The 22,342-nt window shown below is 36.9% G+C and overlaps 4 non-coding genes across 4 annotated transcripts; 1 reads left to right on the forward strand and 3 right to left on the reverse strand.

Annotated features, from left to right (window-relative positions):
• The first annotated feature begins 3,364 nt into the window (after window positions 1–3,364).
• On the forward strand, window positions 3,365–3,554 carry LOC150097346 (U2 spliceosomal RNA). Its single transcript, XR_016549729.1, has one exon. It is a non-coding gene; the product is annotated as a U2 spliceosomal RNA (small nuclear RNA).
• Window positions 3,555–6,642: 3,088 nt separating this feature from the next.
• On the reverse strand, window positions 6,643–6,807 carry LOC150097347 (U1 spliceosomal RNA). The gene has a single exon (XR_016549726.1). It is a non-coding gene; the product is annotated as a U1 spliceosomal RNA (small nuclear RNA).
• Window positions 6,808–14,211: 7,404 nt separating this feature from the next.
• On the reverse strand, window positions 14,212–14,374 carry LOC150097348 (U1 spliceosomal RNA). Its single transcript, XR_016549720.1, has one exon. It is a non-coding gene; the product is annotated as a U1 spliceosomal RNA (small nuclear RNA).
• Window positions 14,375–21,678: 7,304 nt separating this feature from the next.
• LOC150097349 (U1 spliceosomal RNA) lies at window positions 21,679–21,843 on the reverse strand. The gene has a single exon (XR_016549768.1). It is a non-coding gene; the product is annotated as a U1 spliceosomal RNA (small nuclear RNA).
• Between the last annotated feature and the right edge of the window lie 499 nt (window positions 21,844–22,342).

Genomic DNA, 22,342 nt, shown 5'->3' on the forward strand with positions numbered 1-22,342 from the left:
TAGATAGAAAGTTAGTAATGATGTAATTTTTTTCATGTAGTACTATCATATCATGTACACCTCTTGAGGGTACATGTCAGGAATTTGATGATGATATAATAACACGCTGATATTAATATTAATATGTAACACCATTGATATTAATATTAATAAAGGAAGTACATATTAATTACTCTAATATTAACACTCAGGAGGTCGAATCTGATCTGACAGATACATGGTAATTGTTAATATGAATATTCTTTAACCTATCTATTGTATAGGTCGAAGGTAGTAGCTGCGCGTGAGTAGCTGCGCGTGAGTATATTATGAGTGGTATTTTGCACTTTCGTTGCTGTTATTTTGTAACAAAATTTTTTATTCTTTATATTTCTTTGTTTCAATAATTTCTAGATTGTAACTGAAAATAAATGAACCATCATGTATTACTGAAATAGAGAGCTAAAGGCTTATTTTTATCATACATATCCTCTAGGAGATGTGCTTTACATTTATGGAAAATATTAAGGAAAGACATCTGTAGGTTGTTCCACCTTTGTAACGAGTTGCCCAAAGTTGCACTACTTATGCTTGTGTCCGCCGAAACCTTTAGTTTCTATATTTTCCGCACGAAACTCTTGAAATAATATTGAAATAATGTTGGATTCAATAGTTAACATATATATTTCTATCAGACATATCCTCTAGGTGATGTGCTTTTACATTTATGGAAAATACTAAACAGAAGGGCACTAGCTTGTTCCACCTTTGCAACGAGTTGCCCAACGTTGCACTACTTAGGCTTGCTTCCGCCGCACATAACATTTTAGTTTCTATGTTTTCGGCACGAAACTCTTGAAATAATGTTGGACTCAATATTTACCATACATATTTCTATCATACATATTCTCTAGGAGATGTGCTTTATATTTATGGAAAATACTAAGGAAAGACATCTGTAGTTTGTTCCACCTTTGCAACGAGTTGCCCAAAGTTGCACTACTTATGCTTGTTTCCATTGAACCTTATAGTTTCTATATATATTTTCGACACAAAACTTGCATTTTCTATATTAGGCTATGAAATAATGTTGGATTTAATATGCACTTAATTTGTACCATCAAGTATTATATTAGCAGTGATTGTTCTTTATTTTTTTGCATTTTAGCACATGCTAGTAATGAATGTATCTCTCAGATATATACTTCGTCCTGCGCTACAAAATTACTATTACTACCTCGAGCTCCCGAGTGTTAATATTAACATAAAGGTCGCTTTCGGCCTTTTTGGCTAAGATCAAGTATGTAGTTCATTTTTGTGAATTTTCCTCATAAGTGATTAGCAAATTGTTTAGCTAAGCGCAAATTGTAGTATAGTATATGTTAGCTCAGTTATTATCGGCAAAGCGTCTCATAGAGGCACTTGATAATAAACTACAGCAGCAGATACAGAATAAACCCCAGACTGGGGCAAGAATAACACACTCGGTGGTGGGAATAGCTTAGGCCCCCCCTCACCAGCATGGCTTTGCTGCGTACGCGGACCCTTGGAATCGAAGTGGAAGCTGATGTACGACCTCGATGTTTGGCCAAAGCCCTCATCGAAAGCGTCGGCGCTGAGCAGATTTTTGGGTTTACTCCCTTTGGTGGTGGCCGCTTCCAAGTAGTAGTAAGGAGTAAGCAAACAAGAGACAAACTACTTGCAGGATTCGAATGTAATGGAAAAACAATAGTTCCATTTTTGGTAGGGAGTATTACCAAATTACTTAGAATCCCCAGATTCCCTTTAGAATATATTGAAACGGATGTAAAGATCATCCACGAAATATTCGGGAATTGGGGCGTTATACACAAGGTGGAAGTCCTAAATGACGCAGAAAACCCCAAATGGAAGTCGGGTGAAGTCCACATCTCCCTCGAGATGAAAACGCCCGTTCCCAACTTCATTATTATTGGATCCGCCAGAGTAATGATAAACTACCCTGGTGTAAAAAAACAATGTTTTAGATGTGGTGCTTTCACTCACCTTGGGGCGGACTGTCCTAGAGTGAAATGTAAAAACTGCCTCAAAGCAGGCCACAACCAAGACAACCGTGAGTCAGCTTGCCTGAAATGTGGGGTAATTGACCACAAAGTGGACACATGCCCATCCAGAACCATTGCTGAGAGGATGGGTGGTGCAATTACGCCAGCAACTCCACCAAGCAATGGAAATGACACACCACAGGAATCTTCTCCTCCTTTCGAGGCTGCTCCTAATATAACAGAAATCCATACCTCCACGTCTAAGAAAAACCGAAAGGGGAAAAAAACTTCCACAAGCAGTAAAATCCAACAAGAAGAAACAGTCGTTATTGAAACCATCAATACCAATATAGATATAGATACTAATACAGATGAAATAGATATAGATAGGGAAGAAGGAAAGATGGAGGTGAACATCAACACCTCCAAACGGCCATTAAGCCCACAGGAAGAAGAGTTGGTAACGCCCAAAACAGCAAAAGTATCTGAGACCGCTCACCCAGAAGTCCCTCACGCGAAAGCAGGGAAGACTCTCAGCCATCTCATCAGAGGTATCCCAGGGATGGCGGAAAAATTCAAAGAAGCGATAAAAAAAATAGGAGAACCTGAACTCCTCCTCACAGGAGAACATGGATCTGACATCGTCAGTGAAAAATGGGGTGATATTTTCGTTGATGACATCAGCAAAATCACCCCTGAGCAAGTAGAGGTAGCCCAGGATTTAGACGAGGAGGCAGCTTCGGCGTTCTTCATAGCTCTCTGCAAACTAGACATGGCCAAGGGAACTGAGGTGGCCAAAAGAATAATAACTGCCCACAACAAAAGAAAGACACAGTAACCACCTTGTGGGGTTTCTGTACACAGCTTCACCGGTTTCAGCTATCACAGGTGGGGGAGGACCTGAGAACCCGAGCGGCGAAGGCTTACAGCGAGGCGGTGCAGTTCCTTGTGAGCTGCATCACTCGGGCCAGATCCTTCCTCCACCTCTAAGTTTAACTTTCAATTTTTGCTTTTCTCTGTACTTTTTTTTTGTTTGTTTTGTTACATGTTTCCTTTTTAGGAATTTTCCTTTTTTGTAAAGTGAAAAATCAACGACCGTTTTAGAAACGCCCCTGGGGGGCAAACAGCTAAAACAGGTCAACTGAGGCCTCTTTAACCTACCCTACCACTATGCACTCTAACTTTATTTCCTCTCCTACTATCTGCTGACTCTCAGCCTATCTTACTCTACAGGCCGATGATGAAGATTTGTTGAACTCACAAATTTTATTAACATAAAGGTCATACTTCACAGGATCATTTCTGTAGTATGGTTAGCTTCTCGGCCTTTTGGCTTAGATCAAGTGTGTAGTATAATTCAGATCGCTTTTCGGCCGTTTGGCTTAGATAAAGTGTATAGTTTCTGTTCTTAACCGTTAATATCGGTACGAGTCCCATAGGGTTTCACGATATTTAACCGGAAATTTACAGAACTTCGTAAACCCCGGATTGGGGAAATATCAAACACTTGGTGGTGGGAATAGTTAGGCTCCCTCCATCTGATCATGCCCTCCATTCTGCCGCGTGTGCGTACCCTCGGCATTGAGGTTGACGCCACAATACCGGCAAGGGCGATGGCGAAGGCGATCATAGACTGCGTCGGCGCAGAGAACATTTTTGGATTTACCCCTTATGGGGGAGGAAGATACCAGGTAGTGACCAAAAATATGGAGACCAGAGAAAAGCTTCTAAAAGGGTTTGACTGTGGTAAAGTAAAAGTATCTCCCTTCATGGTTGGGAGCATCCTGAGAAACCTTAAGATACCACGATTTCCCCTAGAATATGCAGAGAACAACGATATAATTCATAGCGTATTCTCTAAGTGGGGAATGTACGGGAATCCAGGTTCACAATTACGCCGACAATCCTGAGTGGAAGTCAGGGGAGGTAACCATCTCTCTTGAAATGAGGACCGAAGTTCCTAACTTTGTCCTCATAGGATCTGCCCGGGTAATGGTAAATTACCCAGGCGTCAAAAAGCAATGCTTTAGATGTGGTGCCTTCAATCATCTTGGGGCTGACTGCCCTCGCATAAAATGCAAGAACTGCTTAAAAATTGGCCACAACCAAGAAAAATGTGAGCCAGCTTGTTTGAAATGTGGGGTCACTGACCACAGAGTCGACACCTGCCCATCCAGAACCCTCGCAGAGAAGATGGATGGTGCAATCACATCAGCAACAAAACCAAGTAATGAAAAGGTCACAACACAGGAAGAGTTTCTGCCTCTTGAGGCCACTCCTGATCATGCCGCCATGTCTAAGACAACGAAAAGGTCCCGTAAGGGAGGGAAACCTACCAGAATTGCAGAGACTAGCAATACGATCCCAACAGAAGAGACTGACAATGCAGAAACCATCATGATAACTCCCACGGACGAAAGCGGAGCTACCACTGCCAATATAGACATTGCCAATTCAGAGATACAGTAGAAGCTGAAGTAGAGATGGAGACGAACACCAAAACTTCCAAACGGCCATTAAGTCCGCAGGAAGAAGAGCTGACAAATCTCAAAACAGCAAAAGTATCTGAAACCGAACACCCAGAAGTCCCTCATGCAAAAGCAGGGGAGACTCTAAAACATCTCCTTAGAGGTATGCCCGGGGTAGCAAAAAGTTTAAAGAGGCAATAGATAAAGTAGGAGAACCTGAACTCTTCCTCGCAGGGAAATATGGACCCGACATCGTCAGTGCAAAATGGGGTGACCTCTTCGTTGTTGACATCAGCAAATTCACCCCTGAGCAAGTAGAGGTAGCCCTGGATATAGACGAGGAGGCAGCTTCGGCATTCTACATTGCTCTCTGCAAACTAGACATGGCCAAGGGAAGTGAAGTGGCCAAAAGAATCATAGCAGCCCACAACAAAAGAAAGGAACAGTAACCGCCTTGTGGATTTCTGTACTCAGCTTCACTGGTTTTTAGCTCCCACAGGTGGGGGAGGACCTGAGAACCCGAGCGGCGAAGGCTTACAGCGAAGCGGTGCAGTTCCTTGTGAGCTGCATCACTCGGGCCAGATCCTTCCTCCACCTCTAAGTTGACCTTTCCATTCCTTCTCCAGATTTATTCTCTCTTTGTTTTGTTACATGTTTCCTTTTTAGGATTTTTCTTTTTTTTTAAAAGTGAAAAATCAACGACCGTTTTAGAAGCGCCCCTGGGGGGCAAACAGCTAAAACAGGTCAGCTGAGGAATCCTTAATCTACTCTACCACTATGCACTCCATCTTTATTTCCTCTCCTACTATCTGCTGACTCTCAGCCTATCTTACTCTACAGGCCAATGATGAAGTTTGTTGAACTCACAAATATATATATCTGAAAACAGTGTGGATTCTGCGGTAGATTTTCTTGAGTTAAAGAACTTTTTCTCTCCTCTGTAGAAGATAAAATTCTTGAATTAAAATTCTTATATACGTGCTAATTTAATCTCTTAATAAAAATAAGTTATAAATATTTTAGTAATAAATAACAATGTTTTTGAGCAAAGTTCATTCTGCGTATTGCATTTCGCAATGCTATAGTTTTTTTTTTTATTATTATTATTGGTTATTTCGATTTAGTTCATTGGAGTGGAGCTAGTTTGTCACTTTTAACTGATTTAAACGTTGCAGTTCTCTTACTGCTTGTGTGGGTCTTTGAGTCTTTCACTGAATAAGGTTCTGAAAAAGATCTAATATTTATTAATAACGTTGACAGAATAAAAGTTTTTTTTTTTTTTCCTATGAAAATTTTTTTCATTCAGCCAAAAATATTTGCTGACCATAATAGTTAATTATGATTTTCCAAATCGTTTTTCATGTTCAAGGCCGATTAAGAATATTTATTATTTAAAAAGGCCGATTGTTTAAATTATTTATTTATCATTATTATTATTATAAATTTTTTTAATTTATAACTTGGTGGAAAATGTTTCTTTCCTCCCCCTTCATATCCTATTGACTTCTTCACTCATGAATAAATACAAGTGCATTTTTGGTTGAGAACTATTTTATTGGGATTCAAAAACACGTTAACCCGTTGAGCTCTTTGCAGTTTCGTAGCCCTTAAGCTATAAGAAATCAATTCATTTGCTTCCTAAAAATCATGTTTGTTTTATATGAATGCATCCGTCCAGGAAAGGAATAAAAATGTCAATAAATTTTGTTAAAATACTTGGTTGTTTATTTAAATATGCGACTGCAGTTTGTATGAATTCCAAGGAAAGTTATATTTAAAAGTGCATTTTGAGTCTTTCAATGAGCCTTGCACTCCCTTAATAACTACTATTTTTGTTCTATTATTGTTATTCCATTACTTTTAATAATGCAATTTTGATAATTATAAATCTATCTGAATAATTTACATTTATATTTTGTCGTTTCCATTTTCGTTTTACCTTTTCCATAGATTCAGTCGTTACCTTTCTCTGTCGGCTTAAACACAGAATAATGTTCTCCCGCATAAGGCATAACCTACAATTCCAAAAGTGGTCGACATTGCTATGATTACCTAACTTTCGGCATAATAAGCGTTTCTATTTTCACTAATAAAAGGATACCTCTAATATGGCGAATCAGATCGTATCGCATATAAAATAAAACCGATAATTCTAATCTTTGATTGTAACAACGGGAAGAGCGCGAACGCAGTCCCCAACTACCAAAAATTCCACACTCCATCTATCCCAGTTTGGGAAAGTGGCAGAAGTCAACCAACCCGTGTGTGCAATGGGTCAATCTCTTTCTGGGCAAACTTCCTTGAAGATCAAAGTTTTGCCAGCGCCAGGTAAGTATGCTGGAAACCTTCGTTCTATAGCTATACTACAAAATGTATACAAATTAAAAAACGGTGTATGGAAGAAAATATCTCGTTTTTTCCTCTTATTTAAAGATGTAAAGTTATTTAAGCTAACAAATATCAGATATATATCTATATATATAGATTATATAGAAATTTATTTTATATAATATTTATTTTGAAAAAAAAAATTTTTATACGTTTAAAATTGTATGTAGTAACTGTTTTATATAGCAATGTCTCTTATATGATTTTATAGCATAGATCAGGGCTGTTATAGCATGCGATCCGCGGTGAGATTTTGTGTGGCCCACCTGTGGGTTTTGATTTTCATGACCAAAAATATAAAATAACCATTTGAATCGAATGCGTCTTAGATATTTTAAATATCTCGGAAAAGCAGTGGAGTAGCGGAGAAGAAAACTAAATAACAACAACAACAAAAGTTACCTTTATATACAGGTAACCCTCGTACAACGCCGTTTCGATATAACGGGGTCTACGAATTGTAGTAATAATTGTTCAACGCGGTTTCGCTATAACGCGGTCTACAAATTGTAGTAACCCTTTATCTTTTCATATATTTTTCACCACGCGACTTAAAAATCAAATTTTATCTTCGTGAAATTTGCGTCTGCCCGTATCGTGCAGGTAGTTATAAGTAGCGAATTTATATTAGGGGAAATACCCTTTAGCACGCATGTACATCAATTGTTTACCGTATAAAATGTTTATTGTTGAAAATTATCTTCGTTTTCTGCCTGGAAAGTGCATTAAAAATCATAAATGTGTTTATCTCAAGCTGAGACTTTATTTTCTGGTGAGTTACATACAATATCTGATGCTTTTTTTTTATGTAAAAATTTTATTTTTATAGTACTGGCCACTTAGAGGGCTTTTGCGATTTGGTTGAAAACAAAATTAGTGAATTAATTGATGGGGAAATAGATTTAAATGAGGAGAAACTGGTACAATTAATAGATGACGTCGAACCAAGTGGCAGGGAAAGTTCTGCCGAAGATTCTGATTGTGATGAATCCGTTAAGGAATTCAGTTTAAAGAAATTAGCAGAAGGATTGGGCTTGACAAGAAAGTTAGGAAGTTATTTTAAGGATAATGATCCCTCAATGGAGCGCTCCGGAAAATTCACGAGACAATTGGATATTTGTTTAGCTCAATATTATTAACGTAATAAAATATTGCAGCATAGTGGTAAGCAAGGTCTTATTACTAACTTCTTGATAACTAAACCAGCCGAAGTATGCAATAAGAATTATGCAAATGATGTCCAACGTATTTCAAGTGATGACGACGTCCTGCCACTCGTAAATAAAGAACATATATATATTTTGTGAGTTCAACAAATTTCATCATTGGCCTGTAGAGTAAGATAGGCTGAGAGTCAGCAGATAGTAGGAGAGGAAATAAAGATAGAGTGCATATTGGTAGAGTAGGTAAAAGAGGCCTCAGTTGACCTGTTTTAGCTGTTTGCCATCCAGGGGTACTTCTAAAACGGTCGTTGATTTTTCACTTTACAAAAAAAAAAAAAGGAAAAATCCTAAAAAGGAAACATGTAACAAAACAAAGAGAGAATAAATCTGGAGAAGGAATGGAAAAGTAAACTTAGAGGTGGAGGAAGGATCTGGCCCGAGTGATGCAGCTCACAAGGAACCGCACCGCCTCGCTGTAAGCCTTCGCCTCTCGGGTTCTCAGGTCCTTCCCCACCTGTGACAGCTAAAAACCAGTGAAGCTGAGTACAGAAATCCACAAGGTGGTTACTGTTCCTTTCTTTTGTTGTGGGCTGTTATGATTCTTTTGGCCACTTCACTTCCCTTGGCCATGTCTAGTTTGCAGAGAGCAATGTAGAACGCCGAAGCTGCCTCCTCGTCTATATCCAGGGCTACCTCTACTTGCTCAGGGGTGATTTTGCTGATGTCATCAACGAAGAGGTCACCCCATTTTGCACTGACGATGTCAGGTCCATATTTCCCTGTGAGGAGGAGTTCAGGTTCTCCTACTTTATCTATTGCCTCTTTAAACTTTTCTGCCATCCCTGGCATACCTCTAAGGAGATGTTTTAGAGTCTCCCCTGCTTTTGCATAAGGGAGGGACTTCTGGGTGTTCGGTTTCAGATACTTTTGCTGTTTTGAGATTTGTCAGCTCTTCTTCCTGCCTACTTAATGGCCATTTGGAAGTTTTGGTGTTCGTCTCCATCTCTACTTCAGCTTCTTCTACTGTATCTGAATTGGCGATGTCCATATTGGCAGTGGTAGCTCCGCTTTCGTCCGTGGGAGTTACCATGATGGTTTCTGCATTGTCAGTCTCTTCTGTTGGGATCGTATTGCTGGTCTTTGCAATTCTGGTAGGTTTCCCTCCATTACGGGACCTTTTCGTTGTCTTAGACATGGCGGCATGATCAGGAGTGGCCTCAAGAGGCGGAAACTCTTCCTGTGTTGTGACCTTTTCATTACTTGGTTTTGTTGCTGATGTGATTGCACCATCCATCCTCTCTGTGAGGGTTCTGGATGGGCAGGTGTCGACTTTGTGGTCAGTGACCCCACATTTCAAACAAGCTGCCTCACATTTTTCTTGGTTGTGGCCAATTTTTAGGCAGTTCTTGCATTTTATACGAGGGTAGTCTTCCCCAAGATGATTGAAGGCACCACATCTAAAGCATTGCTTTTTGACGCCTGGGTAATTTACCATTACCCTGGTAGATCCTATGAGGACAAAGTTAGGAACTTCGGTCCTCATTTCAAGAGAGATGGTTACCTCCCCTGACTTTCACTCAATATTGTCTGCGTCATTGTGACCCTCCATTTCCCGTACAACTCCCCAATTAGAGAATACGCTATGAATTATATCGTTGTTCTCTGCATATTCTAGGGGAAATCGTGGTATCTTAAGGGTTCTCAGGATGCTCCCAACCATGAAGGGAGAAACTTTTTCTTTACCACAGTCAAACCCTTGGAGAAGCCTTTCTCTGGTCTCCATATTTTTGGTCACTACGTGGTATCTTCCACCCCCATAAGGGGTAAATCCAAAAATGTTCTCTGCGCCGACGCAATCTATGATAGCTTTCCCCATCGCCCTTGCCGGTATTGTGGCGTCAACCTCAATTCCGAAGGTACGCACACGCGGCAGAATGGAGGGCATGATCAGATGGGGGGAGCCTAGCTATTCCCACCACCAAGTGTTTGATATTTCCCCAGTCCGGGGTTTAGGAAGTTCTGTAAAAATCCGGTTAAATATCGTGAAACCCGGTGGGACTCGTACCGATATTAACGGTTAAGAAACTATACACTTTATCTAAGCCAAACCATCAAGTGGATATTAAATCTAGCATTATTTCAAAGCTGAATGTTAGTTTTGAAGAGTGATGACGATTAAAATATGCACTTTATTTTATTTTTCCTAATATATTTATGCTTTAGAGGCCGTGTAGCACAGTGGATGTGGTGTTTGCATACCATCGCACTTGGCCGCACGAAGGAAGACTTGGTTTCGTAGTCTAGTCGGCCACTAGAAGAAATTTTTCTAAGCCTTTTTTCGACCGGTTCCCGAGTTAGTCGATATCTGGCATGGACATGCAGGTTTTTTCTCCCGGAAACTCGGGTTTTTCGTCCTGTAAATTCAAGAAAATCGACCGTAGAACCCACATTATTTCAGACATTAAATATATTGTGTTAGGGTTAGGGACCACGAGATGGCGGCACATTTGAGCCGTCTCTTCACTGCGTACCGCTTAATTAGTGATAGTCTTGGGCCATCTGTCTCTGATTGGGTACCAGTGGAGATTGAACTGCCCACTCAGTCTCCATAAGTTAGATAGGACTAAATGGCCTCGCCTACTCCCGTATACGGAATAAAAAGGCGTTAGCTGATTTTTTTTTTATATATATATTTATGCATTAATAGCAATGAAGTTTACGTACAATAAATTTGTAATTTCATAAGTTTATACTATGTATTTGTTCATAGTTTATATGATTTCTTAACTTACATAAATTACCTCAATTAAATCAAAAAAATTTGTTGGAAATGTAATTACTGTTTTTTATATAATTAAAAAAAAAAACGATTTCGGAACATAGTCGTACTTTATCTGTGTGGTCTGAGTCTTGTATAACGGGATTTATATAACGTGGCATTTCTGTTGAACCTAATATTCACATTATATGAAAATTACCTGTATTTATATATTTTTATCTTTTAAGAAAGTTGATATACATCTTTAGGCATCATTCTTTCGTCAACGGCCATCTTGCGCTGAATACACCAAGAACGATAAAGAGGAGCTTACTATAAGTCCCGGAAAATCTGGGGTGAAATAAAAAAAAGCCCAAGTGCTTTCACCCCAAATAGAAGGAACAAAATGAAATTTACACCTAATGTAAAAGCAAAAAGAGAAAAAGATAAAGTAAAAACTCAGAGAGGAAAGATCTGCTGATTTAAAAAATCATGAAGAAACCAACTAATATAGTGAGCATTAATTGTAATGGGCTAAACAGAGAGCAGTCACAGAAATTATTTAGAAACATGATACATCAGAACCACACAGACATTGTAATGCTACAAGACACGAGACTAAACACAGACTCAGAAACACTTTCACAGAAGACTGCAATATCATTACTACATCGTTGGCGAGCCAGTACAAGGTAATGGCATCGCAGGATTATCAACACTCATAAGAAAAAAAAGCAACATACAAATAATACCCCACAGCACCATAAGAGAACACAGAGCCCTCGAGGTTGAAGTGGTCTGGGGAGATCAAATAGTATCGTTAATCAACATCTACGGCCCTACTAATCACAACAACAAAAAACACTTCTGGGAAACACTTGGAAATAAAATGCTAAACATAAAAAATATCATAGCGGCCGGGGACATGAACTTTACTGAAAACAACAATATAGACAAAGAAATTAAAAACACTTCAACAAAGAACAACTTCACACACATAATACAGCGATGTCATATAAAGGACACATTTCGCATACTATATCCTACACGTAGGGAGTATACACATTCCCCCCCCCCCACCTATGACTCACGGCTAGACAGAATATACATAAGCCAGCATCTAAAGTCCACTGTTAAGGAAGTTTGCCATGCACCATTAACTTTTAGTGACCACCACTTGTCAAGGCTAAACTGTCCCTTGAGACCTTAGACAGCAACACAAATACTAGCAGAAAACCTGCTATGGAAACTAAATAACAGCATTATTAACACAGATCAATTCAATTTACATCGGAAATTAAACAAATACTAGACAATGTTAAAAAAATAACAAATGTAACGGAGGCATGGGACAAATTTAAAATACAAGTAAAAAAAAAGCCGCCATAAAGCTAGGGAAACAAAAAAAAAATACAACACAAACAAAGAAAAACTAAACATAATTAAAGAACTAATGCAGAAGTACAAAACAAACAGAACACTCCTAGAAAATAAAATAGCCATTAATGCACTCAGAGCAAAACTAAAACAAACTGAAATAAAAGAGGCTTGAAGGGGCCTGGGTTCGCGCTAAAATAAAAACAATGGAATAAGATGAAGGAAGGACCAAAGGCTCTTTGAAGAGCAAAAAAAAAAAAAAGCAGAAAGCGCAATTTAATAAAAATAAAACACGAGGGGTTAGAAATCGAGGAAGTTGCAAATCTCCTCCGATTCTTCCACTCACAATACACGAATACATTCTCTGAAAAAGAAAATGACGAAACAGAAACACAAAACTTCTTGACACAACTACCAAGACTCACAGACAAGGAAGCAGAACACATAGACTCACCAATCACGCCAACAGAATGCAAGAAAATCATAAAATCCTTATCATTACACAAATTTTCATTATCTTTGTCGTTTTAATGCTAACCTTCATACCATATCTATGACAACGGTTATTCAATTTAGTCAGGGGATCTTGCAAACTTGTTGCGGATTTATTTAGAAGTAGGTCCGCGCGGTTAGCCTAGTGGCTTTGCGCTTCGCAACCATATGCCTGGGGAAGGAGTGTCCTAGGTTCGATTCCCGTCCACGACATGAGGAGTTTAAGGATCTTCCTCAGCCATAGCCAAGTTAGCCGGTCTTGGGCGTGGGCAGCAGGGTTTTTTCCGCCAGTTTATCTGGGGTTTTTCATCCCGCAAGCAGGCAAACCGGCCCCGTGAACACACAGGTTACAGTCATAAATACTCACGGCAAGGAAGGCAACGGGAACCCACCTTGCTCATAATCATCTCTCCCTAGAATGGTAGCATTTAGCTACCCTCCCGCGGCCGTATGGCAGATGGGAACCAGAAGATAACATCGTCCGCATAAAGCAAAGAGCTGACATTAACATATCCAATTCTGATATCATGTTTAATACCACTTTCCTTCATAATGTGATCTACATTGATAATGAATAGCAGAGGGGATAATGTACATCCTTGTCTCACACCAGATTTAACATTAAACCATCTTCCTGTACTTCCATCAATTCTAACTGCTGACTTACAACTCAAATAAAGATTAAGTACTGCTTGATATAATGCCCCATTGACACCATATAACTGTAGCGTTTTGAATAGCTTCTGTCTTGGCACCTTGTCATATGCCTTTTCCAGATCTACAAAACTTAAATAGAGATCTTTGTTATATTCCCATGCTTTCTCGACTATTTGTCGTAAAGTGAAGATCTGATCCTGACAGCCTCTATTTGGCCTAAATCCAGCTTGTTCTTCACCAAGCTTTTCTTCCACAATTCTTCTCAACCGTTTCTCAAGTATACTTGCCAGGAACCCTCAGTAGGGAAATACCTCTGTAATTCTCACATTTTCAGTTTAATTCCCTTTTTATATATGGGATAATATTAGAGCTGTACTCCAATCATCAGGAATTCGTCTCTGTCCAGGAACTATGCAGTGTAGCAACCGCAAGACTTTTATACCACACTTTTAAGGCATAAACCTACAATTGCAAAATTCTATTTATCTAACTTTCGGCATAGCAATAGCGTAAGCATACTCTATTATTACACTCTTCGTATAATACTTGTAACATATAATATTATATTATATACTCCAATCATCAGGAATTCGTCTCTGTCCAGGAACTATGCAGTGTAGCAACCGCAAGACTTTTATACCACACTTTTAAGGCATAAACCTACAATTGCAAAATTCTATTTATCTAACTTTCGGCATAGCAATAGCGTAAGCATACTCTATTATTACACTCTTCGTATAATACTTGTAACATATAATATTATATTATATATTATATATATATATATATATAGTATTTTATCAATCCTAATTCGTTATATAATAATATAATATAATATCATATAATATATAATATATAATAACGAATTAGGATTGATAAAATACTAATTTTAGATTGCATCACAAGAGGGATAGCGCGAACGCAGTCCCCACTACCAAAAATTCCACACTCCATCTATCCCAGTTTGGGAAAGTGGCAGAAGTCAACCAACCCGTGTGTGCAATGGGTCAGTCTCTTTCTGGGCAAACTTCCTTGAAGATCAAAGTTTTGCCAGCGCCAGGTAAGTATGCTACAAGCCTTCGTTCTATAGCTATACTACAAAATGTATACAAATTTAAAAATGGTGTATGAAAGGAAAACGCTCTCTCGTTCTTGTTGGTTTTCTCTTATTTAAAATTGTAAAATTATTTAAGCTAACTAATATTATATATATAGATATATGTATATAGAAAGTTATTTTAATATTTATTTTGAAGAAAATTGTAAATATTTTTATACCTTTAAAATGGTATTTAGTAACTGTATTAGCAAAGTCTCTTATTTGATTTTATAGCATAGAACGGGACTGACCAAAGCACTGTCCGCGGGCTGCATGTGGCCTACCTGTGGGTTTTGATTTTCACGAGCGAAAAAATAAAATAACAATTTGAATCGAATGAGCCTTAGATATTTCAATATACTTTTATTATTATTTCAAAATCGTTCACCATTCATTCGTATATTCTGGAATTAAATTCTCAATTTTCATGGTTGATTTTCATTTCTTAATAAAGGCAAGTTATAAATATTTTAATACCAAATAACAGTAGTGCGTTTTCATTATTTAGTTATCTTATTTGGGAAGCACATAATTTTATGTATAGTTTGACCATCGTGTTTGATATTCTCAGACTCATTTATCTTGCTTAGTGAATCCATGAATATTTAAGAGAAATTGTACTACAGTGTGTTTCAAACTGCAGGTCACGATTATTGGTTCGTGAAATCAGTTTCGGGGCTCTGAACCTATTTTATTATTATTATTATTATTATTATTATTATTATGAAAAAGATTAGAAAATATAACAGTATCTTTAACAAGTTCACGTAAGGGATACATTTATACAAAGTTTTTAATATATATATATATATATATATATATATATATACTCTACCACTATGCACTCCATCTTTATTTTCTCTCCTACTATCTGCTGACTCTCAGCCTATCTTACTCTACCAATGATGAAGTTTGTTGAACTCACAAAATATATATATATATATATATATATATATATATATATATATAAAGGTAGTACATATTAATACTCTGATATTATCTCGATGAATCTCTCATACTTAGAATCTTAATTCATTTGAATCAATCACACGAAGAAAATAATGGACTTAGCAACCTCACCCAAAAATCAATCTTGTTTTATAGGAAATCTTAAATATGCTTTAAATTATTACAAAGTTAGAGAGTTTTCATATCACATAAAAACAAACAAAAATAAATAAATAAACGAAGATTACGCATTTAATAAATTAGCTGCAGTCAATCGATCACAGTTGATCAAAATCTTTTACATATATTAATGTTTTATATAAAACATTAATATATGTAAAATGTTTTATATAAAACATTAATATATATATAAAATGTAGCAATAAAATAAAAAAATTATGCAATGCATAATTAATATATATTCAACATGCTGAACACATTTCTTAAGCAAGGTGAACTCGTTTTCATTAGGAAACCGGTTCGGTAGGCCAAGTGATTATGGTTCCGTTTCCAAACCTACAGGCTGCGAGTTCGATTCAAGCTGGTAATGGATGTTTGTGATTGTGTTTTGGTAGTGGATGATTTTCTTTGTCCGATGAGCGACTCCCGCGAGGCTTATTAGAGTTGTGAAGTGGCTTGAACAATTCCTTGTTTCTACTCCAGAGAAGGAAATGAATAAAAAATTAATAAAATACAAAACATCATTCTGGATAATTTCCATACTTGGAAAGACGTAACCCTGACGAAGAAAACATTCTGTTAACTTACAGCTTTGTATATCACTAAATTTTTCTTAAAATTCGGTAGGCGTTCTTTAAGAAAAGTAATTTATTGCAATGCATACACGTTGCTTTTATGCTTTCTGTAGTGTATTAACCTATTTCGAAAACATTTAGGTCATGTGATCGCAATCCACACCACGCTGTATCATAAGCATCAAGTTAATAATTATCCATAATATATAATAATTTATATTTATAATATATTTTTATAATAATATATTTATATATCCAAGACAACGCCATTCACAAACATATCACTAATTTTTTCTGGAACAACAGGAAACACGAGGTGCGCAGGGCATTTCTCCATCTTCCCCCCACACAAGGGGGATTCGCCCTGCTAATCCTCAAATACTGCCACCTAACCAACGCTGCTCAGACCACACGGAAAGCACTGGCATCAAATCACCCTTCCGGCAATCTGATGAAATACTTCTTAGGATTTTTCCTACCCTACTTCGGGATTACTGGCCACGCCGGACCATGTGCAGAGACGGTGCCTGAGTGGTACTACACAATATGTAAACTTTTTAAAAAATTGGCAACGGATGGAGTTCGAGTGCTTCAGCTCAGCCCAAACAAGCTGTACTGGAAAATTTTTGACAGCTTTGACTGGGAAAAACCCGATCTGGGCACAAACGAAGAGGTGCTGTTCACCAACATAAAAAACAGCTGGGGGCAACCATTTCACCGGGACTTAGCCTGGAGAATCGCCTACGGCAGACTCCCGGTGAAACTCGTAAAATCAGCTTACAACCCGCGACCATGCAACCCCTTCTGCGACGTCTGCGGTGCGATAGAAACCGTAGGGCACCTCTTCTTTCACTGCCCGCCAGCACAGCGTGTTTGGCACAGACTGGCTGAGGTGCTTGCGATCCCAGCGCTCACATTCCCCGAAATAGTATTTCTACAGTTTCCTCCCCCAGTAACCAAAAACAAGAAACACCTGATTTTCCTAATAAATGTGATTAAGCACCACATTTGGAAAACCAGGAAAAAACACCTTCTTAACGAGGGGGATCGCATCTATCTCCGTGTTAAGAACTGTCTCTCAGCCTACCTCCGCCGCTTCCTGGAGCAGGAAAGGTACTTACGGGGAGAAGAGCGGTTCCTGAGGAGATGGTGCGATCCACCAACCATCTGCCAGATCATACAGGGGGGAATCCGGCTGTGTCTGCACCTATAACACCTTCAAGTTGTAGGTGTTGACGCTATCCCGATCTTCCTTCCTGATCAGCGTTTAACCCACAGGTAGGTCTAGTCCTTTCACAGTTGAAAGTTTTTCTGTCCCCAGGTTGGGGTTGACCTGAACAAACCCGGACTGCGAAGGCCAACATCGAGGTGGTCCCAAGCCCTTTTCAGGGCGGGGTCTTCCGGGCCAGGTCATCTCCCTTCTTTTCCTGGTTATACTGTTCTGGGTTTGCTCGGCAAACTCATTCCTCTATAGAATTGTCTTCCACATAGTCTTTAGATTTATTTACACTTGTTAAGTTTGTCTAGTCTCTCCTTTTTTTTCCTTTTCAGGATTTTTCCTTTTTAAAAGTGAAAAATCAACGACCGTTTTAGAAGCACCCCTGGGGGGTCAACAGCTAAAACAGGTCAGCTGAGGCCTCATTCATCTACTCTACCACTATGCACTCTATCTTTATTTCCTCTCCTACTATCTGCTGAATCTCAGCCTATCTTACTCCACAGGCCAATGATGAGATACGTTGAACTCACAAATTATTATTATTATTATTATTATTATTATTATATATCCATAATATAATTTATATTATGGATATGTTACGTTATTACGTTATAGAAAAGTTTTTTAAAGCTTTTATCATATGCAACTAATGTTCATTAAATAAAAATACTTAATTATTCGTATTTATTTTTATATAATTAATTTTAAAAGGCGCTGAGTTATTACTTTCCAAGTCTCATAGTGCCTACTTAATAAAGCATTACTGTAAAAAAAAAAAAAAAAAAAGCGGTTTTTACAAAAGTAGACTGCGAAGAGAATATAATGGAGAAAATGATTCGAAAGAAACAGCATTTTGGACACATCTGCAGGATGGATAACAGCAGAAATATTGAAATCTTGAATTTCATCACAATGGATAGTATAAACAGAAAAAGCCAATGGTAAGTAGATGATGTGAAGTGGTATTGAAAGAGTTTGTAGGATTTGAGGCATCCAACAATGAGCAGAATGGAATTGGAAAATGATGAAAATTGCATCGAACCAATGGACAGTGATGTCATATATAGTTTTATATATGAAATATTAAATATATTGTTTTATACGAAATATTAGATTAATATGTAATTGCCTGTTTGTTTTATTCCTTTGATACTACCAAAAAGTCATATCTCGATGTAGCCTTCCTACCTAGAATGACAACGAATTTGAATGATTCATTCTCACCGTTACCGCAGTTTTTTTTTCTTTTTCTTGATTTTGCTGCTAGAGAGGTCCAGCAGATACACGAAATCATCCTCACCTTCTTGTGAGTGAATTTTCCGAATTGAATTACCAGCTTCTAGTTAAATTTTATTATTATATTATTATGTTGTATAATTTAAGGTGTGTTAATAAATATGATGTTCTTTTATTATAAATTTTAAAATCGAGCTAATTTTAAAGAATATCTAAAACAATATAAAAGTTACAATATTATATTAAATATTTCTTGAAATTATTACAAAATTAAAGATTTTTTATATCAAATAAATGTAAAAAAAAACAAAAACGAGGATAACGAGAAGAGAATGAAGTGTGAGACAATTCATAAATAATGTTGACAGTATTATTTTGTTGACTTCAAAAAGGGCTTCCATTCTGGTCACAGGTGAAATTTATTGAAGATTGTAAGCGCTTAAGGACTTCGTAGCAACCTTATTAGCATTATAACTGCTTTATATGACCAACGTCTTGCCACCTTTTCTATTTAGTGCTGCCATGATTCTGTGATGAACAATATTTCGAGCTATAAGGTCTAAAAATCTTAGTATATCTATTGTATGTTATGCTGGAGATTTATCCTTATTCACAAATATGCAGTTGAGGATGCTGAGTCGGCTAAGTTTGATTGTCGATGGCGAGAAAGCAAGACTAGCAATACAGGTGATCATCTTCTGTGTTTCCTGAAAGATGTACGATAGAGCAAGTCTGTTCTCTCACTTCAGTTATGTTGCTTACTGTATTATGGAAACTAGTCACGTGAGAATTGAAGTGGATACAAGATTGGCAATGGCCCCAGAATATTCAAAACCGTAGGGAAATTCGGAAAGTTAGCATAATAACAGGAAGAACGTGATTTAAATTTTGTAATAGTCAATTTATTTTAGTTGTGGCGCGGAGACTTGGACAATGCATAAAAATAATAATAGGGTACTTGGTGATTTTGATGGACGGTGTTTAAGGAGTATTTTAAACGTCAGAGGGTTTGAGAGTAATGCGAAATCATAGGAGTTGTCAGCACCTATTCTGTGTAAGGAATTTCTACAATGGTTCTATCGTTTTGTTTGTCAGAATGCAGTGCCTTCTTTTATATACATGAAATATTTTATTAAGTTAACTGGACAGTAAAAAGAAAGATTCGACCTTAGTTTCTTGAAGAACTCTTATGTTTGTATATGTGTGTATATGATTTTTATGTAGTATTTGTACAGTAATTAAATAAAGGTGTCCTAAAAATATTTTTTTTTAATCGAAGATCCTAGAATTGAATAGCAAGAACGATAATAACAAGTGCAGAGAGAAGTTTATTCCCAAACACTATTAAATCTCTGCATGTTTTCCATCATTTAAAATAATCGACGTTCAAATGCAAGGGCTCGCCCAGGTCAAGATGGGGAAGAGTTAAATCCAGAGATCGAGCAGGCAAAAATAAAGCCCTTCCCTGTCAGTCCATCATTCAGGAAATATGGTCTTCAAATTCTTGAATCCTTTTTTTTAAAGTGAAGATTTAAGGTTTTGTAAGCAACTGTGACGTATCAAAACTTACAGCTTCACTTGTTATTTGTTACTAATGCTTTTTTTAATATATTTTTTATTTAAAAGCTTAATGTTCCTTAATCGTTATACCTTTATATACAATCTTCTATTACGATCATTTTTATAAAAATAAATTACTGAGTATTAAAAATGTCGGTTATTATTATTTTTTTTTTTTTCTGATCTCATACAGAAGAGGTTGCTCAAGTACGTTAATACGAGATGGAGGAAAATCTTCACGTTTTTAATATCGAAAGGGCGCCAGCAGAGAAAGAATAAACAAAGAGGATGAGAAATTTTTTTCTCCTCCTCATTTTAATAAGGTGACTCGTAGAAAAGGTGGTACAAGCGCCATACATAGTAAAATTTTTGAATATATAAATACATGTACAAAAATTAATTTCTTTGGAGCTTGAAATATTTTGACATATACTACTTACCATGTCGTATGGATGTTATTGTTAACAGTTCGACGACCTTTATTGTCATAGTTTGATATATCAAGTTCGTTAGAAGAGTTGCTATGAAATGAAACATCGGAATAATCATAACGCATGTTAATGAGACTCGTGCAAACGGCGGACAAAGCTCCCAAAACATTAATTTTTCGACGCAAATGAAAATAATGTTATGTACTGGACTGTGTGAGAGATTAATGGTGATTGGTGTTATTTTAGCTCTTTTGCAATCATTGAATTAATTATGACTAAATTTAAGGAGCTTTAAAATAAGTTCTAAAACTGAATGAATTTCACAGAAGATTCTTGTCCTGGACTCGTCTGAGAAGTTTGCCTTAATAAAAGGGGAATTAACTGTCAGGAGTATTTTCAAACTGCAGGTTATTGACCCTTATTGGGTCAGGATATTTGTTGATTGGGACAGGACAGTTGATTGGGTCAAGTCCAGCATTAAAACAAAAAAAAAAAAAAAGAAATAGAAATAGATCAAAATATATCTTACAGATTTCTCAGTTTAACACATTCACGACCTGACGGTATATTACGTTACTTCCGCGACAAAGCGGTCGTATTTACTGGCAGCAAATTTGCGTGTTTTTGATTAAATTTTTAATCATTTGTAAACTTAGTGTCTATGAACTGCCTTCATGATAGAAGAAATCTTATATATATTATATATATGGTATGGCGAAAAAAAAAAAAAACCGATACTGAACTTCGACTCCCTCACGCGATATGAGAGGTGCCATTCGACTTCATGAAGTTTAATAGAAGAGCACCCGCCATTACATTTAGCTGTAGCAATGAGCAAAAAAAAAAAAAAAATATATATATATACTATTTATAGCAATGAGCAAAAAAAAAAAAAAAATATATATATATATATATACTATTTATATTAAAAAAAAAAATAAAATCTGAAGTAAGGAAAAAAAAAATGTAAACATGAACGTCACAATAATGGACCGAAAGTAGGAAAGGGATTAGCTAAATTTACTAAGGAAAAACTTGACAAAATAAATTTCATATACAAATACGAGATAAGTTGGTTGTTGAAGATTCTAGCTGGAATTTCTTATTGTTGTTTAATTTAATTTAAAGGGAGAGCGCGAACGCAGTCCCCAAATACCAAAAATTCCACGCTCCATCTATCCCAGTTTGGGAAAGTGGCGAGTGTCAACCATTCCGTAGTGCAATGGAACAGCCTCTACTCGGGAGAACTTCCTTATGGATCAAAGTTAACTCCAGCGCCAGGTAAGTATGCTTCGTTCTTAAAGTTCTTAAAAGAACTGGGCGATGGACTGAGTCCTTGACTCTTTATCCCGTCATCTGAATGAAGTAAATCTGTGTGGATATAGTATTATTGAGCTAAAAAGCTCTAGTCATGGCTGAGTAAGTATGCTTCGTTTTCTTGCCCAAATGGCCACTATTAAAATTATACAAATAATAAAATGGTGTACTTGAATAACCCATAAAAGTTTTAAGATCTTTCTATTTATTGGAGAAATATTAAAAATTCCCTTTTGATTATAATTTACGCTCATATTATATTCTGAAAATATGTTTTAATTAATTTTAAAGAGATTTGTTGTAAAATTCCATAATATATTGAGAGGTTGATAATTGTTCAGAATACTCCTAGGTCTTTTCTGAGCACAAAAAGTATTGGCAGTTTGCAATTTTCCATATTCTATAGCTATTTTCTAGACGTCAACAGGACAAAATCAGATACCAAAGTACTGTGTATACAGTATATATATA

The sequence above is a fragment of the Typopeltis vanoorti genome, chromosome 17 (assembly GCF_054136105.1).
Source record: "Typopeltis vanoorti isolate ZY-2024b chromosome 17, IOZ_Tvanoo_1.0, whole genome shotgun sequence".
Taxonomy (NCBI): Eukaryota; Metazoa; Arthropoda; class Arachnida; order Uropygi; family Thelyphonidae; genus Typopeltis; species Typopeltis vanoorti.